This window comes from Tamandua tetradactyla, chromosome 23, assembly GCF_023851605.1.
Source record: "Tamandua tetradactyla isolate mTamTet1 chromosome 23, mTamTet1.pri, whole genome shotgun sequence".
NCBI classification, from domain to species: Eukaryota; Metazoa; Chordata; class Mammalia; order Pilosa; family Myrmecophagidae; genus Tamandua; species Tamandua tetradactyla.
Window position 1 is genome coordinate 4,688,742 of NC_135349.1, and position 19,965 is coordinate 4,708,706.

At 57.4% G+C, this 19,965-nt stretch overlaps 2 long non-coding RNA genes across 2 annotated transcripts; one reads left to right on the top strand and one right to left on the bottom strand.

Annotated features, from left to right (window-relative positions):
- Positions 1-8,102: 8,102 nt before the first annotated feature.
- Positions 8,103-10,912, bottom strand: LOC143666921 (uncharacterized). Its single transcript, XR_013167778.1, has 3 exons — positions 10,499-10,912; positions 9,266-9,397; positions 8,103-9,140 (listed from the first exon to the last, which is right to left on the bottom strand). It is a non-coding gene; the product is annotated as an uncharacterized LOC143666921 (long non-coding RNA).
- On the top strand, positions 8,911-19,283 carry LOC143666922 (uncharacterized). Its single transcript, XR_013167779.1, has 3 exons — positions 8,911-9,132; positions 10,654-10,784; positions 19,225-19,283. It is a non-coding gene; the product is annotated as an uncharacterized LOC143666922 (long non-coding RNA).
- The last annotated feature ends 682 nt before the right edge of the window (positions 19,284-19,965 follow it).

The window sequence follows — 19,965 nt, forward strand, 5'->3', positions numbered from 1 at the left end:
TTAGCCGCCCTTGGGTGCCGGGCCCATGGGCCAGGGGTGCAGGCCTGGGGTCGTCCCCCGGATGGGCAGTGTCCACGCCGGCCCTGCGGGCCAGGCCTGGTTTCAGGCTGCTGGTGTCGCCGCGACCCCCACCCGTGACCCTGTGGGTGTGGATGTCACATGAGCACAGCAGGCCTCGGTGGGCAAGGGGTCAGCATGGAAGCAAGGGCGCTGGTTGCCGCAGGCACGTGCTGAAGTTGCAGCGGCATTGAGGGGGACACAGGCAGGGGACGGTCACAGTCACTCCCCCTTGCCAACATTAGCTCAACTGCCCAGGAGGCCTGGCCTGGGGGTACTCTGGAGGTGTTTGCTGGGCTGGCTGTGGGCTGGGGCCCTTCTCAGACACCTGGGGCTGAGCTTCCCTGGCGGAAAGGCTGCAAGCCTCCCCTGCTGCAGGGAAACTGTTTCCAAGGAGCCAGGCTGCCTCTGACGCCCGCCTGGTCACACCCAGCCTAAGCCGTTAGCTGTTGGGTGGGGTTGGCAGGGCTGACTCTGCCCCCCTTCGAGGCTGGGCCCCTCCATCCATCTTCCGTCATGGACAGCCACAGCTGAGCTGCTTCCCTGGACCATCTGGAGGCCGGGAAGGACTCTGGGGAGGAACGCAATGTGCCAGAGGGGAGTTGGGGGGAGGGCAGTGGTGGGAACCCAAAGCCAGCTGGTCTCAGAGAAGACCCTCTTCTCAACCTTTCTTGCCCTGGGTCTGTGCACCCCACATTGGGCAAGACCCATGTCTCTGGGAATGTTCGGTGGGGGGCGGGGGGCGTCCAAAATGGACAGCCCAGTCCTCTGTCCTAGGGTTCCCAGGTGGGGACACATGAAGATCAGTGTGTGTCAGACAAGCCTGGCGCCCGGGGACTCAGCCTGGAGGACCAGGGGTGGGCTTAACTCGGGGTGACAAGAGGCCACAGGCATTCTTCGTCCCTCTGTCACTGGCCATCTCTGGGCACCCGATGGCGGTGAGAAAGCGGGAGGACCGTCGGCCCTGTGGGGATGGAGAGCCTGCGGCTGGAGAAGAGGTGGCTTGCTCCAGCTCGTTGGATGGGCCTGGGGGCAGGGTAGCACCACAGAGGCCATCCCCAGGTGGGAAGAGAGACCCCCACGCAGCTACAGCAGAGGCCACACGGTCCAAGTCACATGCCAGCCTTCCCAGAGACCTGCCAAGAAGCTGCGGCCACTCCCCCATCCTCGCGTGGGCCTGGGTAAACTTTCCCAGCCTGTCCACTCGCTGCCTCCCGGAGGCTGGCAGCTCTGGCCCTGGCCTTCTTTCTCGATCACGGGCATCTCGCCAGCCACCTCACGACCTGCCAGCCCTGTAATTCACCAGGCCAGGGGGCACCCCTTTGCGCTGCCTGTCGATGAGCCTGGTGGGGTACTGAGTTCGGGGCTACAGGCATAGGGTGGGAGGTTCTTGGGGTGGCTCTGGGCACCGAGTGGGAAACACTGGTCCCTGAGCAGGACCTGGGCTGCCCGCTGGCCTATGGTACCCACTGTCTGCAGCAGCCACTTCCTGGTGATCTCCTATGCATCCTTCAAGGCCCATACCAGAAGGCCCCTTCTTAGAGAGGACTTTAGCATCATTATCCTCCACTTTCCTCCCCACATAAGACAGCTACCCTGGACTAGTATTGGTAATTTGGCTTTTGAGGGTATGTCACTCCCACTTTCCTGCCTTGCTCACGCCCCCCATAACCCCCTCAGGGCCCTGCTCTGTTGAATGAAGAAATGATTGGCTGGGTGTCCTCAGTCCAGACTCTGGGGAGATGAGGGGCCAGAGGGGCTGGGCAGCAAGCCTGGGGCAGGGTGGGATGGGGCCTGGCCAGTAAATGGGCCTGAGCAGAGCAAGAAAGCAGGGGAAGGGGAAAGGGGAAGTGCAGCCTGCTGGGGGAGGGGGAGGAGGGGAGGGAGAGGAAGTGAACAGGTTATTCTTCACTCGGGAACTTTGCCTTTGCGGGGTGGGGTGCGGGGGTGGGGGTGGGGGTTCTGCCGAGACTTGGGGCCGGTTGGGTCCACCATGAACCTGGGGCCCAGCACTGGGTCCCAGGTCTCTTGGTTCCTTCACCCTGCCAGGCCCCAGGCTAGGGTGTCCGTAGCCTTTTGGAGCCAGATTCCCCCACACCCCATGCCCTCTCCTGCCAAACAGCCACCAGCCACCAAGCCCTGGGCCTGCCGGGTAGGCAGCCCAAGCTCCTTTTTTTTCAGAGGGAGGGTCTGGGATAGGGCTGAGCAGGAGAAGAGGCCCCCCTTTTAGACCATGGGCCACAGGAAGGCAGGGACCCCGCAACCAGAGGGCTCTCAGTGAGGGGTAATTGAATGAAGGGGTGAGGCAAAGGGGCTAAGATATTCCAGCAAGCACACCCCCTTTTTACAGATGGGGAAACTGAAGCAGGACTGGTAAAGCACCCAGGGCTTAGGCTCCTGTGTGAAGGGTGCTGAGCTGGGCTCGGGGTCCCCAAAAGCAGTGGCCTCACCTCCTGCCTTATACTGCCCCTCCCTGAGTAAAGCCTGGAATGTCCCAAGGGAATGGGTCCAAAGGTGCTTCCAAACTCTAAATTCCTGGGCCCTGCCTCACTCCTCAGCACTTGTCTCCTGAGGCTCAGAGAGAACAACCACCAGCCTGCAGTCACACAGCAATCCATCCTGAGGGCCTAAGCTTCCTCTCTCCTCTGCCTCTTGCATCCCCACTTTCCCTGTTTGCAGTATGATCTTAAGAAGAAACCTCGGCTCCTTTGAGCAAGTGGACCTCAGGAGTCTTGAGGTCCTGGGAGGGCCTATGCTTGGGGTCCCTCACCTCCTGCCAGACTTCTCAGTCTTCAGGGAGGGGTCAGCTCTTGGACTGCCACCTCCAGGAAGCCTGCCGTGACCTCCTCCTTCCTCTACCATGACTGAGAAGTAGAGACCCAGCCAGAGCTTCTTAAAGGGTAGTTCAGGAAGGCCTCCCTGAGGAGGTGACCAGCCAGCTAGGGGAGGTTGGAGAACAGCCTGGTCAAAGGCCCAGGGGCAGAGAGATGGGCTGTGCCCTGGGCAGCACCCTGGCTGGCTCCCCAGACCTGGCAGCCTCTGCCCCACCACCCAGATTCCCCCACCCCCTAAGGGGTTATCTGGGGGGTGGGAGCTGTCCTGGAGAAACTGGGAACTTCTAGACACTTCATGGGGGAGTTTTTAAAAATCCTTAAAAACTACCCTCTCACTTCCACTCCCCCAGGGCACTCAGAAAAACCTGCCCAGCCTTCCAGGGGGGTTCCCAGACTTGCTTGAATGATTAAAAAAAAAAGAAACAAAAAGCTTCCCTGGGCTTCCCCTCCACAGGCTCACCAGCTATGCCCTTTTATCCCATGAAGGTCCTTGGGCTGACTGTGCCCATTCTCTGGATGAGAAGCCTAGACCCCCCCAGAGAGACCCAGGGGGCTGCAAGGAAGGGGCCCCTTGGGGGCGGGGTGGGGCTGTCCAGGTGAGCTGGGGTGGATGCTCCTGTCCCCTCTCTCGTGTGCACAGCGACCTGCTCACAGCCACCCAGAGGTCACGGCAGCCTCTGGGGCAGAGGATGGGGGGCCAACAGCCACGGCAGGTTCTGGGGACTCCTGGCCCTGCCACCTGGGCTGTGAACCGAGCAGGTGTGACACGTGGCTCCCAGGTGGCCTGGGGCGGTCACTGTATGGAGGGGGACCCCTGAAGTGCCATTTGGGCCCACGAGGGCTGGTGGATGTCAGGGGTTCAACCTCCTCCTGGCTGGGTGGCCTTTTCCCCCCACTTTCCTGCCCAGCCCGGGGGGGGGCTCGGAAATTCCCACAGGTGTTGGGCCACTAGAGGTCCGGGGTGGGGGTGGGGGCACCCCTCCTGAAGAGCCTGAGGAAGTGAAAGGGGAAGGGGGGAAGGAGGTGTTGGGAAAGGACGGGCGGGGTGGCCGCTGACTCACGGAGGCCACTGGCTCCCCCATCTCCCAGCCCAGCCTCCCCTTCCTGGTCTCCCCCCATGTCCGTGAGAGGAGAAGGGAAAGCATAGTGTCTGGGGCCAACCGTGGGCCGGGCCTAGGTCCAGAGCTAAGTGGGAATCTCCCCATTTCTCAGAAGGGCAACCGAGTCCCCGTGAAAGTGAGAGACCTGGCCCTGCAGTTAACAGCCCAGTCTGGCTATTGCTAGACCTTACTGGAATTTGCTGGAACCTGGAATCCAGAACCGGGTGCAAGGCCAAGGTCCATGGAGAGCCTCGAAGGGCCCCACAGAGTCCTTCAGCCTCTGCAGTCACTGCTCTTGGCCCCATACTTCAGATGGGCAAACTGAGGCTCAGAGTGGCCAGGGACTTGGCTGAGTGGTGGCAAAACCTGCACCCAGCCACCCTGGGCCTGGCAGTGGGAATCACGCTGGGCCCCTCGTGCAGGCCTCCTCAGCTGGCACCGGCTGCTTCGGTGTGGGGCGTGGTATCTGTCCTAGTGGGAATCCGATCGGCTGTACCACATAATCAGGCTCTCCTCGGCCAGAGGTTTCTGCCATCTGCTGGGCTCACCAGAACCCGAGCTGGCCCCGTGCCAGCTGCTGGGGACACGGTGGTGACTACTGAATGCCACACAGGGCACCAGGCAAGGTCTGAAGAGGCCCCGGGCCCATCGAGGCTCAGGGAAGGATCCCAGAGGCAACCCCAGGCTTGGGTTTTGCTTTTTGTTGCTGTTGTTTTTAATATATTTATTGTTTATTTTACTGGGGCAACATGCATGCAACGCCATATTTCCAGTTCAATATAATATAACGTATTATACTGTGCTGCCATCACCACCCATGAGCAAAACTTTTGCATCCCCGCCAAACAGAAACTCTGTCCCCATCAAGCACTAACTCCCCATCCTCCCCACCCCCCACCCCCAGCCCCTGGGAACCTCTAATCTTACTTTCTGTCCCTAGTCTAGATATTTTATATAGATGAAGTCATATGATATTTGTCCTTTTTGTGCCTGGCTTCTTTCACTAAGTATAATGTCTCCAAGGTTCACCCACATTGTAGCACAGATCAGCGCTTCATTCCTTTTCATGGCTGAGTAATATTCCACTAGTGGACAGAGTATATTTTGTCGATTCGTCATCTATAGGTGGACACTTGGGTTGCTGCTGTGAAACTGGCCTGCGAGCGTCTGTGTGAGTCTCAGCTTTGGTTTTTCGGGGTCTACATCTAGGAGGTGGAACGACTGGATTATGTGGTGGTTTTACATTTATATTTCTGAGGAACCACCAAACTGTCCTCCACTGCAGCTGCCTGCCTGGTTTTACGTTCCCACCAGCCGTGCACGAGGATTCCTATTTCTCCACATTCTCACCAGCGCTAACACACATTTGTTTTATGGTAGTAAGATACACGCAGAATTTTCCCACTAACCATTTCTAAGTGCACGGTTCGGCAGCATTCATTGCACTGACATAGTCATACAATCATTGCTGCTATCTATTTCCAAACTGGCTTGGGTTTAGATGGGACAGGAGACAGGGAGGGTCTCTCTGGCACATCTGTCTCTGGTAGGGCCTTGGACCTGCTGCCTCGTTTCCCAGGCCCTTTGGGAGTTAGGCTCTCCACTGGCCCCTCGGCCCACCTAGGCTGCCCGGACCTGCTGCAGGGAGCCTGTGGTGTTGGGGTGACGGTGGCTGGGGGAGCACATGGATGTGCTGTGGACATGTACCAGGATGGAACAAGTTAGCCCAGGCCCAGGTAAGGACAAGCAATAACAGGGCACAGTGGCAGGGGACTGGACACCATGACCTCTTAACTCAGCCACACCAGAGGGAAGAGCCCCCCACCCCCAAGCAGGGGAGATACCCCAGGAAAGAAGGCGGCATGCTCCTGTCACCCCCTAGGCCTCACAGATTGGTCAGCTGAGCTTGGCTTCTTTGGGGACCCCGGGAACTCCACCCTTCCCTCTTGGAACCACGTTCAGATTTTGTGTCAAGCAGGATTCTGAGCCTGCCTCCCACCTCCTGGGTGTCTCGGAAAGTGACTCCAGATCTGAGGCTGCAAGGGCCAGCAAGAGCCTGGTGGACAGTGCTGGGCAGGCTGGGCCTTCCAGCTTGTTCAGGGACTTGACACCAATACCCTGGCAGCTGGACACCAACTACCTATTCACCAAATGGGAGGTCAAGGCCCAGAGACGGATAGAAGCTCATCAAGGGGCACACAGCACACACAGCAGGTCAGAGGCCGGCTATGGAGGGCCAGGTGATTTGCATCTGGGTGCCACCTGGATGGCAAGGGTGATGCTGACGCTTCTGCTGGGGTTGGGGGGTTAGGCTGGTCAGAGCCAAGAGGGGCGGCTCTAAATGCAAGTAGGCCCCACTCAGGGGGGTCCCACCCCCACTGCCCGCCTCTCTGGGACTGGAACTGCCCCTCCCGGCCTGGCGCTCCAGTTGGACCAAACCCAGCGGTGCTGCCCAGCCTCATTCCCCAGCCCTCCCTGGATCAGAGGCTCGCCTTGCAGGGCCTGCAAAGGGCCAGCCAGGTCTGGCTTCTGCAAGTCTGCGCCTGTGGTCCCCCCACCACCTGCGACAGCTTTGATGCAGCACCCACAGCCTCCCGCATGCAAAGCCCACTCTGTGCCTCGAGCCCACCTTTGGGGATTGCAGTTCAGATGGAACCTGCTGGGTTCTGGGTCCCGGGGTGGGCACAGGGGACTCAGCAGGGACAGGCCCAACCCAGCTCCTCCCTCAGAGACCCTTAGGGGTCGGGTGGGCTACTCACCGCCCCCCTCCGGGAGTTTCCACAGCCCCCCAGCTGCAAAGCAATGCTCCCCAAGAGGAGTGCCCAGATGAGCAGGTGTTGTGGATGACCTTGGGCAGGTCGCTGAACTGACCCACCTGGCAGGGCTGGAGAGTGCAGGGGAGACTGCATGACACACCTGGGAGGGGGCGGGGGGGCACCCAGGGCAAGGATACCGTGGACAGGTCACACCCCGAGGTTGCTGGGGGTGGGGGCAGGAGGGAAGGGGGCAGCTCGGGGCGGTGGAGGAGGCCGTGCTGAGGAGCAGGCCCTGGGCTCCTGGCGCCACTCCAGAAGCCGGAGGGAGCTCCCCGAGGCTGAGAGGCTGGCACAGGGCCCAGCAATGCCACCTGGAGTGCTGCCGCCGGCATCTGTCCCGGGCCCTCACCTCTGGGGTGTGGAGATGCTCGCCCAGGTGAGAGCGGGAGCCAGAGCTGGCCAGGGCCTAACGTCCCCATGGAGGACATCTTCATGTGCCCGGGTGACAAATCCACAGGGGAGAAACGCCATCCACTGGGAACTGCAGAGCCGAGCCCCTGCCCGGGAGCTGGGGTTGGTGGACGAGTGCCACTTGCCAGACCATTCTCAGGGTGGGTTGTTTGGGGAGGGGGTTTCCATTCCATGAAGGGCTTGCTGGCCCAGCCGCTGGGGTCAAGGGCGGGGTGGGGACGATGGGCAGTCCTGAGCTGTCAGGGCCCGCCCGTGGGGGCCCCAGGGCTCCCCGCAGGGTCAGCCAAGGCAAGCAGAGGTCCCAAAGGACATTCCCTAGTATGTGTCCTTGTGGCTGCGTGCACCCCCCGGGTGGTCCCCTTCTCATGGGTCTCGCTACCGGACCCGAAGGGCAGCTCCCCAGGAGGAGCAGGCGGGAGGAGGAGGGGCGAGCCAGCAGGGTTGCCGCTCTTCCTTCTGGGCTGGTTTTCAACAAGAGAATATGGGCGTGGTATTTGGTCAAGAAGAAAACGGGGACAGGGTGTGAGGAATGAGCCGAGACTGAATGGGCGTCATCAGATCGACAATAAACACGAAAAGCTGTTTGACATCGTTAGTAATCAGGGAAATGCACGTTAAAACCATGATGAGGTCCCACTTGGTACCCGCCAGGGTGGATAAAATAAAAATGACTAATGACAGCAAGTGCTGGCGGGAAGGTTTTGCAATGGGAATCACACACACTGGCGGCGCGGGTGGGGCTTCTGCAACCACTTTGTAAAAGTGCTTGGCAACTTCTTGTGAACTTAAACATACACTTAAAATACGGCCCAGTTACAAGTACTCTAAAAATATATATTTTTAACATTTTTTAATTAAAAAAAATGAACCAGCAGTTCTGCTAATTTCAAGAGAAACTAGTCCACATGGTCACTGAAAAGTTATAAAAGACAAACTGGAAACAACCAACCCAAATGCACCAGTAGAATATGTTGGGGGGGGGGGGGGTCATGCAAACGGAATACTATACAGCAAGGAAAAGGAATAAAGCGCTGATACATGCAACACCATAAATCTCACAAACACAGCATAGAGCAAAAGAAGCCAGGCATGGAAGAGTAGCTTCTGAATGGTTCTATTTTCATAGAATTTAAGAACAGGGTACAAGTCAATTGGTAGAAATCAGGGTGATGATTCTTTTTGTGGGGGACATTTCCAGAAGGGGCTTGAGGGGGGCCTTGGGAGGCTGGAAATGTTTCGTGATCCGAATGCTGGATACAGGTGGGTGTTCAGCTTGTGTCAATTCATGGAGCTTGACACTCCAAGAGATCTTGGAGGGGTGGGGGTCTTCCTTGAGGTGGCAGCCAATCAGGGGGGTGGCCCACGCTTGCCAGCCTCACCTCACACCACACACGCTGACCTTCTCTAGTCCTCAGAGTGCCAAACTCCTGCCCGGGGCCTTTCCCTTGTTGCTCTCTCTGTCCATAATGATCCCTTTCCCTCTTTCCCACATATCCTCTTGGCTTCTTTAAGCTCCGCTCACCCTTTGGGGCTCACGGCAAATATCACCTCCTCCAGGAAGCCCTCCATGAGCCCTAGACCAGTTCAGGGCTCTTGTAGCTCTCTGTACTTCGTCAAACTCATCGCAGCCAACAATTAGGTGTATCAGTGTGATTACAGGTTCACTCTCTCCCTTACCACTCCGCAGGCAGAAAGCACATCTGCTCTGCTCACTGTGGCGTGTAGTCCGGCTTGATAAAACTCAGCTCTGATCTGCTGATGCAAGGAAGGAAGGAAGAGCAGATCCAGTTCTGGAGCAGAAGAGACCGGGGCAGCAGGAGTGGATGTGTTGTCTCTCAAGGGAGCGAGCTTCCTGTCACAGGAGGGTGTGGGCATGGCCCTGGCAGGGCTGATGTCCCCGGACTGTGAAAGCTGGTGAGGACCTGTTCTAGGGAACACGGGGCTGGGTCAGCCCAGGGCTCACACCTTCCAGCGGATGCTGGTGGTGGAGAGAGGGGAGGATGGGTGTCACAGGAAGTCCTCAGGTCTCTGCCTGCAGCTGACTCACCCAGTTTGATAATACTCCTAGGTCAGACTCCAGCTTTGTCCTCCAGAGGCCCCCAGGGGAGAGGATGACTGTCTGATATCCTGAATGAGTGCACGGCTGACATGGAAGGAGTGGCCAACACAACCTGGGGGTCTGGCAAGATTTTCCAGAGGAAAGGGATCTTTGGGGCTGGGTCTTGAAGTTTGAATAGGAGTCTAGCAAGGAGACAATTAGGGAGCCCTTGACAGGAGAGTATGGTGGGGAAACTGAACGTATCTGATGTTGCTGGGGCACTTTGAGAACTGGGTCGAGAGAGCTTGGAGGGGAGAGTTGGGCTCAAGGTCATTTCAGTTCTGGCCCTGCCCAGTCCAGTCCAATTATCTAACATGGATGGCCCCAGTGAGAGAGAGCCCGGGTGGGTGAGTAGGATTGGGGTGGAAGTGGGGGAAGGGGAAGCCCTCTTAGCACTCACCACCCCTCTCTCTGCCCTGCTCCCTCCCAGTCCACAGTTTGGGGGGAACATGCCATCTTCCAGCGCAGGTCCCATTGCACAGATGGGGAAACTGAGAGGGGACAGACAGAGCCTAGGCTTCCATTGCTTGTTCAGGCTTGGGCTCTGGAACCCAAAAGGACAAGGGACAGGCCCTCCTAGGGTTGGCTACCCCATCGACACAAGTCCGCTGGGTCAACCTTGGGGCCCATGGGCTGGGTGTAAACTCTGGGGCCAGCCAAACAGCTCGGCAGAAACTGGAAGCCAGACCTCCCCGCTGACAGCTGCAGAAACTCTGTACTTTCTTTTCCCAAAGCCAGTTAGCTGCTCTTTCCTCCCTCCTTGTCAGCCTCAGCCCTGGCCCAGAGAAGGAAAGCGGGCTCCAGTGTCACACAGCAAGAATGTGGCTTTGGAAGGCAGCCAGGAGGTGGGAAAGTGCTTCTTGAGCCTGGAGATAAGCTGGCGCCTGGGATGCCTGGGGCACGGTGTTCTTAGAGGAGGATCATGCCTGGCTGGGCACAGGCTCAGGAGTTGGAACTTTGTTCTGCAAGGGCGATGGGGATCCATGGAGGGTGTGTGAGCAGGAGAGGGCCAAGTTTCAGGCTTCAAGAGATGCCCCTGCATTATAAAAGGGGGCAGGAAGCTCCTAAACAAACTACCACTTTGCATTCCAGATTTCTCTCCGCCTCTAGCCAAGAAGAAATGTGTATGAGAAGTACTAGAGTTATAGCAATAATTATAACAATAGTAATGCAAATAATAACCTGTGTGTCTCCGACGTTCTTTCACTTTTCTGATGCTCTGTAATTTGACTTTATCCCCATGGCAACCCCAAGAAGGAGGCAGGTCAGTCTTCGTTACTGTCTTACAGTACAGGCACTGAATTAAGGTCAGGAACTTGTGTTTGCCTCGCCCCCAGATCCCACCTGGATGAGTGAGGTGGTGAGCGCCCAGCTGGGACCAGCCGTCCCTCAGATGTCCCTGGACCCCCTTCTGTCACCTCAGGAGCTGCCCTGCTGGTTCTCCATAGGGCAGGTGAGGCTCAGAGAGGTGAGGATGTGCCAAAAGGCATTCACGGCTGGGGGAGGTGGGAAGGAGGGGCCATGTCTGGGGGACTCTGGGCAAGTCACCTTTCCAGAAAGAGCCTTGGTTTTCTCATCTGTAAAATGGGCGTGGAAACCTCCTTGGCGATCAGAACTAGTGGGCCAGAAGTTAGGTATTACTGCCCCTGTCCCCAGGGAATTGCACTGGAGGTGGGGGCAGGGAGGGGGGAGGAGGGGAGAGAGGAGGAGGAGGAGGAGGAGGAGGGTGTTCATGGATCTGCTGATGCACTGAGCTTCCTGGCTCCACCCCAGCCCATGCCCTGGGGTTGCTTGAGCCAAGGGTAAAGGGCAGGACAAAGGGCAGGACAAAGGGCCCAGCCCCTTCCTCTCAGCTTGGGGCCACTCTGGGTCCTACCTGGGCCACCACCACCCTTCCCAGTGTGCGCTGGGGCCAGCCTCCTGCTCTGCGCTCTGGGGGCTCAGCCTCCCAATCTCCCCACTCCTGGTGAACCATCACCCCAGCCCTGGGGCCAGGGGCAGACTTATATAGTGGGGAAACTGAGGCACAGAAGTTTTGGCAACATCCACCAGGGTGGATAAGGGGGAAGAGGCAGAGGGGACCCCCGCAGGCCCTGCCCCAGCCTCTCCACCTCACCCGCTGTTGTTCAGGCCACAGCAGCTCTCCAAGGTCTGGGAATTTCCCCGGGGCTGGTGAAAAGTCAGGGCCTGCTGCAGGATGCTAGAGCCACCCCCCCCCCCCCTTCTTGGAAGTACCTGGGAGAGCATATTCAGGATGTCCACAGCCTCTAAGTGCCCAAACTGGGCACCACCTTGAGCTGTCTCTGGACCTTAGTGTACCCATCCGGGTGATGCCGGCAGTGGGCTCAAAGGGGGCCCCAGGACCCAGGGGGCCTCCGGACACCCTGGGGAGGGGGTCGCAGAGTGGGGAGGGCTCTCCCAGCCCACAAGCAGCAGGAAGTTCCCTTCCTTCCCAGATGTCAAGGGGAGGTGTGCCCTGCACCATCCAGAGGGCTGAGGCCCCATCCGCACACCCCCGGGGGCCCTGGGCCTCTCCACTGCCCAGGGGGAGCCCCAGACCCAAGTCCCAGACAGGAAGGGGAGGCTATGCCGGGCCGGGTGGGCTATGCGGGGGCCGGGGGCGGGGGGGGGGGGGGGTCCGAGCCTGGGGCCGGGTGGCCCCGCCCCTGCCCAGGGCCGGTGCGGCTGGTGGTGGGTGGGGGGCGCCCGTTATCGGGCGCTCGCAGGCCGGCGCCTCCTGCGTCCCGGGTCCACGGCGCGGGGAGCCGGAGATAAGCCGGGCCGGCCTCCAGCGCGCGTGTCCCTCGCGGGCCCGGCCCCCACCCCGCCCCTCGGGCCGGCCCGGCCCACTTGGCCCCGCTTCCTCTCCATAAAAGGCGAGGTTTGGGAGCGCCCGGGGAGGGGGCGTTGGGCCCCGGGACCCCCCCCGCCCCCTCCCCCAGCGTGCCGCAGCGGGGCGAGGGAGCCGCGGGTGGGGGAGGGGCGCCGCCCAGCGCCCAGGGGTCCCGCTCCCTGCCTCGTCCCCTCCCGCTCCGTCCCCCACGCCGCGGTATCGGGACCCGCGCGCTGGCCGGGCTCCGCGTTGGCGACCCCCACGCCCCCAGCGGGGTCGGCGCGGCGCGGGGCGGGCAGGGGCTGCGAGCGGCGCGGGGCTCCGACAGGCGGGCGGGAGCGGACCCCGGCGGTCCCGCGGGCCCTGCGCTCGGGCGTGCTCGCCGACCAATTCCTTTCCGTGGGTGCGCGCGCGCGTGGGTGTGCGTTTTAATGCCCCTCCCAAGACACGTTCAGGCGGGACCCCTAGCACTGCCACTTAGCTGGCTCCGGGCCTCAGTTTCCCCATCTCTTGGCGGGGAAGAGGACTTGGATCACCCGGGCTGCGTAAATAAATGCACATCACACCCGCGCGGGGATCGCTGGAGGAGGGGGGTGGGGGCAGGCGAGCTGCGTCTCCCTTCCCCTCTCCCCCCTAAAAGTGTCTTCCTCTGGTATGGGGGGGGCAGGGCCGACCCCCGCCCTCCTCTGACCACTGCTGCGAGAGTGAGAGGCAAACTCTGGGTGCTCAATAAATGCAGCCCGGCCCACCCTCGGGAGCCTGAGTCATCTCTGCCCTGGCCCAGGGCTGGGCAGCAGGACTTTGAGGTGTCATCTGGCTCCACCCCGCCTTGCTATGTGACCTCCTTGGCAGGTCTCCGCCGCTCTCTGGGACTCAGTTTCCTTCTCTGCCAAATTCTGGAGAGGCTGGGCTCGGGCAGCTGGGGGCGGAGGCTGCGGCGAGGGCTCGGGTGTGAGGCGTGGGAGACCCGCGGGGCCCGGGATGTGGGCGGGGCCGGGAACGCTGGTGCCCCCCCAACCCCACCCGCGACCGCTCGCCCTCACCCCAAAGCCCCCAGCCCGCAGCCCCGGCGGCCCGGAGGCGGGGTGGACCCTCCGCCGCCCACGTCCGCTGCCCGCAGGGCCGCCATAAAAGGCAAAGGGCCGCGGGCCGCACAGCCAAACTTAGTCATCCGGCCCGCGGGCCGCGCGCGCCGCGGCAATTTCCTCCCCGAACTTCCCGTTTGGGGGCGGGGGCCCGGGTGGGGGGTCCAGACGCGGCTCCGGCTTTCGAAACGCCCGGCAGTTTCTCCGCCGCGGGAGCGGGGGGCGGGGCGGGGGTGCGGGGCAGACGCCCCGCGGGGAGGGGGTGCCCGCCGCGCCCCGGGGAATGAGCCTGCGTCTTTTTTTTTTTCTTAATAGAGATGTAACTCACATACCATAAAATCCACCCATGTAAGTATATAGTTCAGAGGCTTTGCGTGTATTCTCTGTGTTGTACAACCAAGGCCACTAATTCCAGAACATTCTCACCGCCTCCGAGAGAAAGATGTGCGGGGTCCCCTCGGGGGAAGGGGTCCATCCACGGGGGGTTGGAGGGGTGGGACACAGCAATGCAAAGGCAGGAACTGCTGCCACGGTCAAGGACGCGGGTGACCCCCCCCGGCCCTATATGGCGCCAAGGAAGCCAGGCGCCAGCGAGCGCCTGCTGTATGCTTCCATCATCCGAGGTGGCAGAGCAAGCCACGCCCAGCCGGGACGGCCTTACCCTGGGGAGGGGCGGGGGGCTGGCCACCGGAGCCTCCCGGGGGCTGGAGATGTTCTCCACGCTGGTGGGGTGGTGGCCACGTGGCTGTTCACTTAGGTGACAAGCCATCAAGCCTACACACTCAAGTTTGGTGACCTCTACTGTAGGTAAATTGCATCTTAATATAGGGCTGTAAAAAAAAAAAAACCACACCTAACCCCAGGACCCGCCCATATAGTGTTCTGGGAAAGCCCCCCGGGTATAAAGGCAGAAGAAACAGCTGGGAAGGGGCCACCCCAGCTTCAGGGGGGGGAGGGGGCAGAGGACAGAGAAGGGGGAGGGGTGCGTCCGCTGACTCTGATATTTTCTATTTCTTTGTGAAAACGGAGCAGAGACATGACAAAAGAATTTTTGCTTGGTCCAGGGTGTGTTATATTCCTTTCTGTAGTTTTCTGAATTTCAAAAGGAGAAAAAAAACAAGGGTGGCGCGACCCTCAAGCCGCTTCTGTGCGCCCTGGCAGTAATCCCTTTGGGGCCAGGTCTTTAGGAGGATTATGTGAGATGACGCGGGCAAACTGCCAACAAGGGGTCAGGTGGGGGGCTTGTGGAGAGGGTGCGAAGGTGCGAGGGGCTTGGGTCCCCGGCTCCCTGCAGGCGGTGCCCCACCTGGCCACCCCGTAAAAACGGGACCAGCCAACCTCAGGCCCATCCTGTCCTGTCCCCGGGGCCAGGGTCATCCCGGTTGAGGTTCAAGTCCGGAGGAGTTTGGGCAGCCTACCTGGGCAGTGAGGACACGCTAGGGCGCCAGGTGCCAGCTGGCCCCGCCCCGGGAGCACTGTCGTGGGAGCACGGCCCAGCGAACCAGGGAGGGCTGTGGGCAGCAGCCAATGCAGGCGGCCGGAAGGGAGGAGCGCGGGGTTAAGAAAGGGCATCCAGTTAGGGAGAGGGAAGAGGAAAGAGAAAGCGAAAGGAGAGCAGATGGCTTTTGCCCCCATGATTTGGGAGTACATGGTGTGTGTGTGGGGGGTGGTCACTGCCCTCGGCTCTCCTGGAAGCCTCCGCCCACCCGGAGACGGTAACCAGGGAGAAGACTCTGGGACTCGGCAAGGCTAAGCGACTCGGAGGCCAAGGCCACCCAGCCGAGAAGGGGAGGGTCAGGAGCAGGGCCACGAGGAGGGGAGGCACAGAGACTGGCGGGAAGGGCCGGAGAGACCCGCAGGCCAGCGCGCGCGGGGGCCGGGCCGGTGCTGGCCTGCGAGCCGGGCCAGAGGGATGGGGCGCCTCTCGGGCGCCATCTCGTGGCAGCGTTCTCTGCAGCTGTCACCCCATTTCCTCCACTCCCCACCCCAATAGCGCCCCGTCCCTGAAGGCCATGTGCTGTCCTGAAGAAACACTGTTCCATCCCTGAGCTCATGGTGGGATGAGGGGGTGGGGGCCGCAGAGAGGCTCTCAATCTCCCAGGGACACAGATGGGGACCCCGGATTTGGGGGGTGGGGGCGAGTGCAGCTGCCCTTGGTTCCAGCCTGGCCCTCAGTGGAAAGAGCCAGCTCTGCCTGAGTCCTGGGGTCTCTGGCCAGGTGGGCCATCCATGCCATGGAATATTATGCAGCCACGAAGAAGAATGAAGTTCTAATCCATGCAAAACATGGATGAGTCTTAAAGACATCATGTTGAGTGAGACAAGCTCACCGAAGGGCAGATATTGTTTGACCTCACGGATATGAGATAATTAGACTAAGCAAAATCATGGAGTCAGAAACTAGAATAGATATTCTCAGGGGTGGGGGTAGGGAATGGAGAGTTTAATTGGTGCAGAATTTCTGTGGGGGGGTGATGGAAAAGTTTTGGCAATGGAGGGTGGTGATGGCCTCACATCATTGAGAATGTAATTAGCACTAATGAATTGTCTATCTGAATGTGGTTGAGGGGGGAAATTTTTAGTTGTATGTATGACACTAGAATAAAAATTTAAAAAGCAACAACGTAGGACTGTACAACACAAATAGCAAGCCCTCATGTAAACCATGGACTATAGTTAATAGTATAATTACAATAATATTCTTTCATCAGTTGTACCAAATGTACCAATACCAATATAAACTGTCAGTCATAGGGTGGTACACAGGGACTTGGGATTTCTGCATGATTTTTCTGTAAATCTACAACTTCTAAAAAAAAAAAAAAGGCCCTAAAATATAAATAAAACATATATAAGAAGGTCTTCCCCAGTGTCCTGCACAGGCTGCCCCGGTACCTGGCTGTCACCCCCAAATGGTTCAGCTGTGGCCTCCCAGATCAGGGGATACAGCCCCCACCCCACCCCCTTTATCTCCCTTGATTTTTTTTATTGTGGTAAAATATATCAAATGTAAAATTTCCTGTCTTAAACAATTTTTATAATTGTTATTTAAAACATTTTATTATGGCAGTACTCGTATATATAAGATAAAAATGGCTATTTTAACCACGTTTGAGTGTACAATTCAGTGGCATTCATTGCATTTGCGATGTGCAACCCTCACCACCACTACCTGGTTCCAAAATTTCCCATCACCCCAAATAGAAACATTGCAAGAAACACCTATTCCCCTCACCCCACCTCTGCTCCCCAGTAACCTCCGATCTACTGGCCACCTACACCTTAGTCTATTCTAGAGATTTCATGTCAGTGGAATCATACAGGACTTGACCTTCTGTGTCTGGCTTATTTCAGTCAGGTAATGTTTTCAAGGCTCTTCCATGTCATTGCATGGATCAGCACTTCCTCTTCAGGGCTGAATAATATTCCACTGTGTGTGTGGATAGACTCATTTTATTTACCCATTGGTCAGATGACGGCACCGCCCTTTGACTATCATGAATAGTGCTATGAACACTGATGTACGGGTATCTGTTTCAGTCCCTGGAGTGGAATTGCGGGGTTACATGGTAACCCTATGTTAAACTCTCTGAGGAAGCTGCTCTCCCCTTTTACGAAGGATAAAACTGAGGCAGGGAGAGCTGCTGCATTTGCCCCGGGGCACAGCTAACAAATGGCCAAGCTGAGACCCCTCTGGGTGGATGGATGTGTTTGCTGGTTTGAAAGGATGTACATCCCCTACAAATGCCATGTTTTAATCTAAATCCCATTTCGTAAAGGCAGAATAATCCCTATTCAATACTCTATGTTTGAAACTGTAATCAGATCATCTCCCTGGAGATGTGATTTAACCAAGAATGGTTGTTAAACTGGATTAGGTGACGACATGTCTCCATCCATTTGGGTGGGTCTTGATAAGTTTCTGGAGTCCTATAAAACAGGAAACATTTTGAGGAATGAAAGAAATTCGGAGAGAGCAGAGAATGCTGCAGCACCATGAAGCAGAGAGTCCACCAGCCAGCGACCTTTGGAGATAAAAAAGGAAAATGCCTCCCGGGGAGCTTCATGAAACTGGAAGTCAGGAGAAGAAGCTAGCAGATGACGCCGTGTTCACCATGTGCCCTTCCAGCTGAGAGAGAAGCCCTGACTGTGTTCGCCATGTGCCTTCTCACATAAGAGAGAAACTCTGAACTTCATCGGCCTTCTTGAACCAAGGTATCTTTCCCTGGATGGATGCTTTTGATTGGATGTTTCTATAGACTTGTTTTAATTGGGACATTTTCTCGGCCTTAGAACTGTAAACTTGCGACTTATTAAATTCCCCTTTTAAAAAGCCATTCTGTTTCTGGTATACTGCATTCCGGCAGCTAACAAACTAGAACAATGCGGGTGCAGAGCCTTGGAACCTGTGCCCAGGTGCATGCACCCCACGGCCAGGTACATGCACCCACTGGCCAGGTGCATACATCCACCACCCAGTGCATACTCCCAGAGCCAAGTACATACATGCACCACCCAGGTGCATGAACACACACACACCCAGCTCTCACCAGAGGGGCACCTGGCTGGAGAAGGGTGAAGTAGGGAGGGGGGGGTCTTGAACTCCTGGGTCTTCCTGAGCCTCCTTAGCTGGCAGGAGCAGCCCCTCCTCCTGTGTCCCTGGAAGGGCCTCAGAGCAGCACCCTCCCACCCTACTGTCCCTTCAATAGGGTCAGATTTCAGTCTGCCCCGGGCACATAGGTCAGGTTTGACCTAGAAGGAAATAGCTTACAGGCCAAAAGAAAGGAGAGAGATGGATTCTATGTGGGGATGGATTCTGGTCTCAGACCCCAGGAGGGTGGGACATGCCATCGGATTGGACCAGATATCACACTTCCCTGAGGCAGGATATCGCTGGTTCAGCAGGAAGTGGCTCCAGCAGTTGGCGTGGTTGAATGATTGAAACTTCGACTCTTCCACATTCAAGTTCCATAGGGACGCCTGCCCTTCTCTGACGTAGTTCGGAGGAGGAATCCAAAAGGAGTGGTTTATCTAGGTCCCCCACACTGGGCTCCCGCCATTGTCCCCAGGACCCCGAGCAGACCCAAGCACTCTCCACTCACCAAGGCATTGAGAAATTCTTCTGTGGGGCAGCACCACTATCCTGGAAGTGTGTGTCGGCTGGGGTGTGGGGCCAGGCTCCACAGAAGATTAGATTCTCCCTGATCTCAGAAGGCTGATGGCACCCCGATCAACAGACAAGGTGGGCAAATTGCTTACAGGCACAGGGATGGAGTTGTTTCCAGAAGGTTCTGCATGCAGGAATCTTTGATGGAGGTGAATTCAACCAGGCATCCTTAAAGATGAAGTAGATGGACAGTCTACAGTATGACCTGACTCACATCATTAGGAAAACTCAAGGTTTTCCCAGCCAGGGGTGAGACCTGGGCTGGAGTTACCCCGGTATAGAGACTCACCTCCCCCCAGCCAGGCTTGAGCCATTTCATGGATCCCAAGTCCCTTGAATGAGGGGGTAGTGGGGCCCCGCGAGGAAGGATGCAATCTTAAACTGCTGCAACAAGGCCCCACAAATGGGGGCTTAGAACTAGAGGCCCGTGCATTCTCACAGTTCTGGAGTCCTGAAGGCTGAAAACAGGGTGTCGCGAGGCCGGGCTCCCTCTGGGACTCTCGGGAAGAGTCTTCCTGATTCCTTCCAGCTTCTTGCTGGGGTGGGCAGTCCCTGGTGTCCCCTGGGCTTGCCGCATCACTCCTGTCTCTGCCTCTGTCTTCCGTGGCCTTCTGCCCTGAATCTCTCTGTCTCTGTCTAAATCTTCCTGTACTTTCTCTTATAAGAACACAGTCATATGGGATGAAGGCCCCACCCCCACTGCTTTCCCAGAATGACCTCAGCTTAACTTGATTACAGCTGCAAAGACCTATTCAAATAAAGTCATGTTCACAGGTTCTAGGGGTTACGACTTCAACTTAACTTATTTTGTTTTTTTTGGCAGGTATGCTGGTTTGAAAGGAAGTATGCCCCCTAGAAAAGCCCTGTTTTAATCAAAATCCCATTTCATAAAGGTAGAATATTTCCTATTCAATACTGTATGTTTGAAACTGTAATCAGATCATCTCCCTGGATGATGTGATTTAGTCAAGAGTGGTTATTAAACTGGATTAGGTGATGACATCTCTCCACCCATTTGGGTGAGTCTTGATTGGTTTATTGGAGTCCTATAAAACAGGAAACATTTTGGAGAATGAGAGATTCAGAGAGCAGAGCAGAACGACATAGCCACAAGAAGTAGAGTCCACCAGTCAGTCACCTTTGCAGATGAAGAAGGAAAATGTCTCCCGGGAAGCTGCATGAAACAGGAAGCCAGGAGAAGAAGCTAACAGATGACACCGTGTTCACCATGTGCCCTTCCAGATGAGAAAGGAACCCTGACTGTGTTCGCCATGTGCGTTTCCAGATGAGAAAGAAACTCTGACTGTGTTTGCTGTGTGTCTTTCCACTTGAGAGAGAAACCCTGAACTTCATCGGCCTCCTTGAACCAAGGTATCTTTTCCTGGATGCCTTAGATTGGACATTTCTATAGACTTGTTTAATTGGGACATTTTCTCGGCCTTAAAACTGTAAACTAGCAGCTCATTAAATTCCCCTTTTTAAAAGCCATTCCGTTTCTGGTATATTGCATTCCGGCAGCTAGCAAACTAGAACAGCAGGGGACACAATTCAACCCATGACAGAT